This window comes from Canis lupus, chromosome 34 (assembly GCF_011100685.1).
Source record: "Canis lupus familiaris isolate Mischka breed German Shepherd chromosome 34, alternate assembly UU_Cfam_GSD_1.0, whole genome shotgun sequence".
Lineage (NCBI taxonomy): Eukaryota > Metazoa > Chordata > Mammalia > Carnivora > Canidae > Canis > Canis lupus.
The window spans coordinates 10,705,193-10,715,146 of record NC_049255.1 but is presented as its reverse complement, the minus strand read 5'-3'; the positions used below and the strand labels follow the sequence as shown (position 1 = coordinate 10,715,146).

The following is a 9,954-nucleotide window of genomic DNA, read 5'->3' as shown; positions in this document are numbered from 1 at the left end:
CATGTGCCCATGAGCCCCCACATGTGCCCATGAGCCCCCAAATGTGCCCATAAGCCTCCACATGTGTGCATGAGCTCCCACACGCACCCATGGGCTCCCACATGCACCCACGAGCCCCCACATGTGTGCATGAGCCCCCCCCCCACACCCACGAGCCCCCACATGTGCCCACGAGCCCCCACACACACCCACGAGCTCACACCTATGCCCACGAGCCCCCACCTGCGTCCAAGAGCCCCCACATGTGCCCATGAGCCCCCACACATGTGCACAAGCACACAAAGGCCGTCCTTGCCCCTGGAACGCTGGCCGAGCCGGCAGCAGCAGTGGCAGGCCGCCTCTGTGACCCGCGGTACTGCACACCCTCACGGGCTCCAGACCCAACTGTCAGTGTCTCCCCGCCAAGCGGGCCTGCCAGACGACGTGGCTGTAAATGAGCTGGCAACTCCCAATGTCATTAGGGGGCTCGGAGGCTGTGGCGGGGGAGCGCCAGGTGCCCAGAACAGACCGCCTCTCCCCTGCGCCGCGCTCGGCCTGGGCAGGGCCGCTCTCCTTTCACTGGTTCTCCCCCAAAGTGGTATTAGAAGTAGGCGCTTAATGATAATGAATTGAATTGTTCTTCTCAAAAGTGGACTGATTGGCAAAATTCCGGAAACCGAGAGATCCCTGATGCTGGGTAAGAAAACAGAAGTAATTGGATCACACAAAGAAAATAAGATAAACATTCATTAAAATTACAGTAACAGGCTGTGATGAACGAGCCAGAGGAGCGCAGCGCGCCGGCCCTGCTGGCCTGCCTGCCGGGGCGTCTGCGCTGTCTGCCCGCCGTGCCCGGGGAGCTGCTGGGACAGGCATCCAGTGGCCCGGAAGCTCTCCTCTCTGCCTTCCCTTCTTATTATTGGGTTTCCCAAGTGGTTTATGGAGTTGAGACCTTCCAGGTGGAGCACACCTTCCTTACTATTATTGTTCAGAATCGGCGTTTCTGGACATTTAAGGACGAGCCGACACTTTGGGCAAAGGCAAACCCAGCGTGCTGTCCTGCCTTGACTCAGGTGTCCCGGGCGTTCTCGGGAGGGACTCAACTCTTGTGGCGACTTCCACAGACCAGGAGATCACTGGAGGGGCCATGTCAGGAGGTCCTGAGTAGAAGTGACCCGGGTGGGGGTCCCTCGTGTCACCGCCCTCGGAAGGCCTCTGCTGGCTGTGCCTGCTGCCCCTCTCCCGAGCAAGCACACGGCGGTGACAGTGAGCGGCACAGGGGTCCGGCGAAACGGTGGCTCGCCAGGCTGGCCCGAGGCGCCGGGACATAAACCGCCAGTGTGTGACCTCTGAGTGCCCGCCGTCCGGGGGGTCGGAACTGGCTTCCCTCAGAACGCACCGGGGCGGTGTCTGCAGCTCTGGCACGAGCCCACCCTCCCGCATCCGCTGAGCCCTGCACAGGCAGGTCGGGGGACGCCGAGTTTGTGGTGGCCATGCAGGTCCGTGTGGGGCAAATGGGCTCTGCATCCCTCCTGGGGCCTGGGACACCGTGTGTATAGAACAGGCTGAGCAGGGTGCTATGGAGGGTGAAAGTGAGACCCAGGGTGGAGCAGCCCAGGGCCCTGCGTCTTGTCCCCCAAGCGCCTGCTGGCCCTCCATGCCATCCCCCAAGCAGCCTCTGACCTCCGTCTCATCCCCCGAGAAGCTCCTGACCCTCCCTCCTGTCTCCTGAGCAGCCTCTGACCCTCTGTCCCATCCCCCAAGCAGCCCTCGGCCCTCCATCCCATTCCCCAAGCCACTCTCAGCCTTCTGTTCCATCCCCCGAGTGGTCCCTGGCCCTCCATCTCATCCCCTGAGGGGCCCCCGACCCTCCATCTCATCCCCTGATTGGCTCCTGACCTCCTGTCTTGTCCCCTGAGCAGCCCCTGACCCTTCATCCTGTACCCTGAGCAGCCCTTGGCCCTCCATCCCATCCCCCGAATGGCCCTTGACCCTCCGTCTCATCCCTGGTGCAGCCTCTGGTGCTGTCTTGTCTCTTGTCCCCTGACCTTGAGTAAACAACTGCTCCCAGATGCAGAGCTCAGGTTTGGATCTATTCTATGGTCCTAACCACAGGCCCCTCCTCCAGGCTGCCGGGTTGATGAAGTGACACACGTAGAGTGTCCGGGACCCGGCGGTGCCCCTGAGAAGAGGGGTCAGCTTCCCTGGGAGATATGCTACAGCCACGTGAGGATAACAGCGAGGACTCTGGTGGCACCAGGATAGGCCTCTCAGTGGAGCTGCCCCGAGCCAGTGTGCTGGGGTCCCCAGGGCCGGTGCTGCGCACAGAGACACCTGGGCTGTCGGGCAGGCAGTGGCTTCCTCTCTGTGGGTTCCAGGGTCTGGGCAGCGTCACTTGGCTTCTTGGCTTCTCCCGGGACACTGTGGGGTAATAGTGTGCCGAGGGTCTGCTCCATCCCAGCAGGGCCGGGGGCCTCGCTCACCCTGAACCTTGCAGGCCGGCAACCCTGGCCACTGCTTGGGCCCCAGAGTGCCACGTGGTGACCGGAAGCCTGGCCCGGGGACCTCCTGTGTCACTGCCTTCCCTCTGGCCCACCACCTGGCGGGGCTGATGGTTCTCCTGCCCACATTGTCCTCCTTCCCACTGGACTCTGGCAGAGGAGGCGTCTGGCCCTCAGGGAGGAGTGAGAGTGTGGCCGGCCACCCAGGCAAGACAGCTGTGAGCGAGGGGACAGGGATGGTGCAGGCAGCAGGTGAGAGGGGAACTGTCGCTCTGCGACCCTGTCACCCACCGGGGAGCTTCCCCATGCCCCCGCAGACTGTCTCATCCACAGGGGCGGTCTCAGGCTGAGCCCCAAACTGTACCTGGCCCTGCTTTCCCTGAGGTTGGAGGCTCTGAGGCCCATGACCTTATAATGTCCCCCTGACCATCCCCTGGGACCCACATTTCTGTCTTCCTTCCTCTCTAGGATGGGATCCAATCAAAACCAGGTCCCGAGGTGTCACCTGTGAGTCATTTCTCCCTCCTCACTGCCTGACCCACCTGTCCCAGGGGCAGCAGCTTGCTCACAGGCCCCTCCTCCAGGCCGCCCTCCTGGACTGACCTGCAGATGCCAGGGACAGCATTCCACAGCCTGCCTCTCTGCTCCCAGAGGACATAGTTCTAATTAGACTCCCTGGTCTCCATGAAGTGCCAGTCTTTGTGTCCCTGCAAAGTCCCTGGTCTGTCCCAGAGCCACTTTCGAGATTCACGGCAAGCCCCTGCACGCTTCACCCTGTAGGCGTTCGCGTGAGAACATTTGTCCCCATCATGGGAGCCGGTCCTCCACGTCATGACCCCGTCATGTCACGCCGTGATCATCTGTGTACATGCCACGATCTTGGCAGTTGGAGATAGCCGATTTATGTGCACCTTGGGCCTCGAGTGGCCAGATCAGGGCCCAGCATGGACAGGGCACTGTCCGAAAGCGCAGGCAGGAAAGTCGATGAGCATGACCTACATCGGGCGCGGGCTCATGACGCTGACCACTTTGCCTTGTGAGATCCTGCCTAGGTTTTAAGTAACATATGCTGGGTGAGTGAGGTTGCAGACATGGAGGGGAGGAGGGACAGAGGGAGCTGGGAGGATGAGTGGGGTGACACCCCGGGGAGGGCCCTGGATGCTGTCCAGGGATTCTGGGGTGAAAAGCTCCATCTCACTGGAGGTGTTCAGATGGCTCCTTCTAGCACAAAAGAGTTCAACCCCCGCCCCTGGCTAACACCGCACAGGAAAGAGAGCACTTCTTTCTGGGTGACAAGTTCCAACCATCCTGTCTAGCAGGTTCCCTTCCCCGATGTCGCTCCACAGAGATACCCACAGTCTGACTGTCTCTGGGGTCACTCTCCCTCTCAGGACACTCACACAGCAGTTTCACTCTCACTGTTTCACAGGAACATGGGTCTGTGCTCAACCCGGCCCCCCCACAGGTGGAACCCAGTGCCCTGGGGACGTCTCCCCACATGCCTTGTCACGGGAGGGTGATGGGAGCCCAAAACCTTGTGGGGACAAGCAGAGTCCCTGGCTCAGTGGCCCAGACGGTGCACAAAGGGATCCCTGCTACCATCAGGTTGCAGTTGGACTTGTGTTTTTGTGTCCCAAGGCACCTGTGTGTCCCCTTCGTGCTCCTCAGCCTCCGGGATTTGGAGAAGAGCTGGGGCTGTGGCAATGCAAACCCCGGTACTTAACTGCTTATGGATATTTTATTTCAAGCTGTAGGTAAGAGGAGAGCTTTCCATTGCTGAGCACGCAGAGGACACGGTGTCCAGTCCCAGCCGTCGCTGCTTGCCCATAGCCAGCGTCTTGCAGGCACTGGTCCCACCTGCTCCCCACGCTGGCCGGTGAACATGGAGAGTGGTGGGGCTTCCTTTTGGTCACCAGGACCTCACGGAAGGCACGGCTTTCAGAGCAGACCCTCCGCTAATCTCTGCTGAGTGGCCCAAGCTCTTGGCCAGGCAAGCCCCTTCTTCTGGTGGGTTTGTCTCCATGAACTTAGTCATTGGCGTCCACAGGAAGCGAAGCCAAGACAACACACACTGGGGAGGCTACAGGACCAAGCGATGTGCCCTACGAATGTCACATGATGTGCTGCTTGCTCACATTACAAAAATAGGTTTGTGTTCACTATGCCCCTTTTGAAATGCACGTTAAATCCACAGCATAGATTGTAAGAACACAGGGACCAGAACAACACCGGCCGGAGGGAATCTGCCACCCAGGAGTCTGGAGGTGTCTTTACCATCCCAGGAGGTAATAGACGGCACCTCCTCCTGACACAACTCCTTAACAGATCACAGGCGGTGTTTCCTGTGAGCGTGTGGTTCTCCAAGGGAGGGATGTTGTTGACGTTTTCACTTTTGTTTACTGTTATTGCCTGGTGTCCCAGATGCTGCCACTGTGAGGTTGGGTGGCACAGCTGTCCCCAAGCCAGTGTGCCATGTGACCCTCCTACGAGGGAACCAACAATGTGGGAGAAGATTCCAAAGTGCACAAACAAACATAAACACCACAATTTGGGCTGTTTCGTGGTATTCTGAAGGAGACTGCACTGCCCACCCCACCTGCGTTATTTCTGCAGCAAATTACATGGAAACTGGGCTCCAAATGGTAATGATCATATATCTAAGCCGTACCTTGTTTATGCATAATTTGCTTCCATTATATTCAGTCTTAGGCAGCAATTCATGAATCAGCCACCCAGCCTCATTTTTCACTGCCTGCCTGCCCTCCCAAGGTCGGACAGTGCTGTGTGCTCGCTCCAGGCTCGAGGGGCAGCCACCTGCACCCATCGTCAGCTACCAGCCTTCCTTCTCCGTGACCGTTGGGCTGTGCAATGTCAGCAGGCAGGGCCTTACACCTGGGAAGGCTATGATGGAACTGGGGGAGGGGTGGAGAACAGACCGTCCAACACACAAATGCAGCAGACCCTGGGAAGGACAGCTGGACAGAGGCCATGAGGCTAGAAACTGCACCAAGACTTAGGGACCACATCACGTCCTTAAGAGGTCAGAGACAGTGCCTGCACTAGAGCCATCAGCATAAAAGGGTCTTTGATCTTCAGGGACTTATTTATCTATCCCTTGCCGTGTGCCAGGGTCTCTGCTGGCTTCATTGCCAACTCAATGCTGTTAGATCCCCGGAGGACCCTTCGAAGTAGGTGTTTACCCTCACTGTTGTACCTATGGGCATGATGCAGTCCATGCCATTGGATGTGACTATTCCCTGTCAAAGAAATAGGATAGAGAAGAATTTTTTCTCAGAATTTATCTCTTAATAGAAGAAAAAAAAAAAAAGCAAGCTCTAACTCTTAAAATAAATGGTTTGTTCAGATTTGCCATCAGCAGCCTGCATTGGTGGCCTAGCACCCTGTGGGAGCTCCCGCCCACCAGCTGCATGTGGCTCTGGAACAACAGGTTTGCAGTTACTGAGGGCTGAGCTGATGCCGCATACCTTGTCAGAGTTGGAGATGCACGTCTTTCCTCACTAAGTCTTCCTTGCTCATCTCCTGTTTGGAGATGAGACCCCAGCATGGTTTGGCTAATTATTTTCAGTCAATGGGAAATAATGTCTACACCTCCAGGTCCAGGGTGGAGGACACCTCTGGACTGCAGCCTCAGCCTTGGTTCAGGGAGAGCCACGCTGGTCTGGGCTTTGTGGTGAGAAGAGCCCTTGGCAACGCTGCTGAGGATGCCTGGCTGGTGGAGCCTCCAGGATGCAGCTGCTGAAAGTGTGGCCTTCACCAACAAACAAACTTGTATTCAAGGACTTGTTAGTTAAGCTGTGTTTTTTTTGGCCTTTTCCCAAATATATTGGTCAAGTGTCTGTGGGGTTTGAGGTTGGAGAACAGAAGCCAAAGGTCCCCTTCTGCTGTTGCTCCTCATGCCGCCTTGAACTTTGCTCAGGTGCTGATCTGACTGCAGCAGGGAGGAGGCACAGGTGGCGCGTGCTCACGTGCCTCAGGAGGTGAGGACAGGGTAGGCAGGTGCAGAGAGGAGCCAGGAGACTGGGAGGAGACAGACTCCTCTTCAGCGTGATTGTCCTGCCAGCCCTCCACGCACCCCCTGAAGGGCCAGATTCCCAGGATGGAATAGCAGATGCCAATTTACTTTTCCTTCCCGGTTGAAAGGACTGTCAGCTAAAATCAACTAATCACAAGTTCACCCCAAAACGAAGAACCAGGATTCCATGAACTAATAGCCAGAGGCCTGAACTGTCGTCATTCTAGCCATTCCCTCAGCCCCAGGGTCACCCTCCTCTCCAAGTAAAGCTGCCGGTCAGACTGCACACACCATCCAGCACCGCCATCAAGGCCGTGCCCTCTGACCCAGCCAGCACTAGACCTGGTAGGCCATGCCTGAAATGGGGTCGGGGTGGAGGGGGGAGCAGGAGCTCTTGCCTGGCTTTGTTCTCAGAAGCACTGGGGGTGGGAAGGACGGAAGTGGGCCTGTCTGCAGAGACGGAGGCCTCAAGGGCTCTGGGGCACAAACGAGCACCAGCCCTCCAGGAGTGTCCCGCACACCTCCAGAGAAGGACTCCACCACTGAGCGTGAGGCCAGGGAAAGAGAGGCTCCTTAGCTGCCGGGGAGCTAGATGCTGGATTTCTGTCCCTTTGGGGCAGATGGGGTGACAGGGATACCCGAGTGATGGAGCCTCATTTCTCTATCCCCAGGTGTTGTTGGAGAAGCTTCAGGACCCTGGAGCAGAAAGAGCTGAATGGACCAGAAGGTGTGACCCAGAGGGTCCTGGATGGCCCCAGGGCCTTGGCAGACCATCATGTGGGCACAGAAGTGACAAGGCCCCTGCCTCAGCTATGGGGTTTCTGGGTCCAGGGCTGTACTGCCTGGCCGGCCGCTCTGGCCCACATGCTTGTAGCACGTTTCTGTGTCGTGTGTCATTGCTGTGACCTCATGGGGGACCACAGCACCCCCACCATCCCTACCCCAGCAACACAGGCAGACTCACCCTAAGGCTAAGGAAGTTTAATTTTCAGGTCCCTTCTCTTGCAATGACCCTTTCATAAGATTTATTTTGGTGGTTGTAATCTTGTATTTTCTTTGTAGAGAGGTGTCCCAAATTATATAAGTTTAGAGCTTAAAAAACCCTGGCCTAATGAACTCAAATTGAATTATAGATTTAAATACTAGTAATCACAAATAATTATAGGCTTAGACATAAGGCGAAAATGTGGGTGACCTTGGATTTGATGTGACTCACGACACCAAACACGTGATCTGTAATGGAAAAAATTGGTTAAGTTAAACTTCGTTAAAATTAAAAACTTCTGCAAACCTACCTATAGTACATCATTAGTTTCAGATGTAGTATATGTTGGCCAATTGAATTTAAATTTAAAAAGTAAAATAAATAAATAAATAAATAAATAAATAAATAAATAAATAAATAAATAAAAGCTTCTTCAAAGACACTGTTCAGAGATGAAATAACTTTCAAAACATAGACCTGATAAAACCTTAGTATTCAAAGTAGAGCAGTTACAGCTCAGTAACAGTAGCCCGATCACCACCTAGGGTCACAGTGGGAGTTAGGGCTTCCACATATGGACTTGGGGGATGTGGTTCTGTCCACAGCAGCCCCCTGGGCTGAGACCCCAGCCACCCAGCTTCCCTGGAGGAGGCCGCAGTCGTGTGGGTGAGGTGTCAGAGATGGCAGAGCTGCAGAAACCCCCCTGCCCATGGTGTCCTAGACTTGGGACACCACAGAATGTCTGCTGTTTTAAGCCTCTGTTTTCCGGCTCTGCACTGTGTGGCCGGGAGCTAGGGATCCAGGAATCGCGGCTCTGACGTCCATGGGCGGTAGTGGCTGCCGGTGCCTCTCAGGAGTGAAGCTCGCTGCAGCCGGTCTCTGCCCAGGGAGGACCAGGTGGGGGGACCCGCAGGCAGGAGCATTGCTGACACGGGGCCCAGGCGAGGGCCCAGCCGTGGCAGCCCTTCTGTGCTCGTCCTCTGCGGCCGGGGCCCGGTGTGCAACCTGGAACCGCTCCTCACCCTGCTCTTGCCTCACGCTGGCACCCTCGTGTTCTGCTGCAGACCAGGCTGGTCACATTGGACCCCAGGGCCCTGTCAGCTGGTCTCCCAGAGACTCTGGGAGCAGGGGAGGCATGTGGACCTGACTGCCTGAAGGGCCTGCCTCACTTGGCATTGATGTCTCTCCCCCTGGGAGGGTTGCTTTGTGGTTGGGCCCGATTCCATCTCCCCTCTGCCTGCCCACCAACCGTGTCCATGGGACCAGTAATGTTCCCATATAGCGAGTACCAGGACAGCACACCTGTCTGGACGGGCTCAGACCCAACCCGACCTTGAATTGCGCACGTGTGTACGCTGACAGTTATCAGCCACTGGTTTCAACCCAGAACCTGTCGAGTCTGCTCATCGGACTTCACGAACTCAGGGAGGTTACCCCAGTGTGGATCCCTCTCTCCACCTCTTGCAGCTCTGAGGGGCTCCCGACGGTGCAGGCACCCATGTCCGGGATGGGAGAGGATGTGCTGGCCGCTCTGTCTCCTGCTCATCCTCAGGGCCCATGGGGTGTAGGCAGCCAGCTGCACACTGGCCGAGAATGGACGATCCCCTGCCAGAGTCTCGGGGCAGGAGCTCCCCGTGGCAAATGGGGTGAGTGCAAAGTCCCCGTCCTGCAGATTTAGGGAAGGCAGGAGCCCCTCAACTGAGAATGGGGTTGGGGTGCACAGCCCAGGCTCCACCCACAGCACTGTGGAAGCCTATGAACACATAGCGGGCCATGTTCCTGCAATAAGATAATGACAACAACTGCTCATTATTTTACAGACAAGCCTTCTGAGTCTGTTAACAGCCCATGGGGGTCACCTCACAGAAGGGCTTCCCTGAAAACACAGGACGATTCCCAGCCAACCTCAACACCAGAATCCACCCCTTGGGTACATCTCCAGAGGGTTTGCGGAGTCATGAGTGCCGCCTAGAATGGTAGCGCAGGACGCTCAAGGATAGAAATGGACCAGCCTTAGCTTCAGCGCTGTATTATTATCATGTGACCTTCCTGACCTGGTGTCAAAATTGGATGTCACTCCGGAGTCAGGATCGGTGATCACAGGTCCTTAGCGCTGTCCCATGGCGACACAGGCTAGAAAGCAGGGCGTCGGCATCAGACAGTCCGCACGCTGTGTGCTGTTGGGCGAATCCGTCGCCCTCCCTTAGCCTTACACAGGCGAGGGGATCCCCGCCCCCAGGTCCCCCTGAGCATCATCATGGCCTCTGCTATTTGTAACCCATCCCTGGTGCTCACAATGGGACGCTGATGGTCGCAGGCCCCCAGGTGAAGGCGGCAGAGGGTCAGGGTGGAGATTGGCGTCCCGCGTCCGGCACGAGGCAGGAGCCCCTGGGGCGCCCCCGACAGATGGCTCGGAGCCCAGCGGCAGCCAGCAAGGGCGGCGGCGACTCCTCCAC

At 57.0% G+C, this 9,954-nt stretch overlaps 1 long non-coding RNA gene across 1 annotated transcript; it reads right to left on the bottom strand.

Moving 5' to 3' along the window:
• Positions 1-9,511: 9,511 nt before the first annotated feature.
• LOC111093956 lies at positions 9,512-9,952 on the bottom strand. Its single transcript, XR_005383521.1, has 2 exons — positions 9,794-9,952; positions 9,512-9,675 (listed from the first exon to the last, which is right to left on the bottom strand). It is a non-coding gene; the product is annotated as an uncharacterized LOC111093956 (long non-coding RNA).
• Positions 9,953-9,954: the final 2 nt, after the last annotated feature.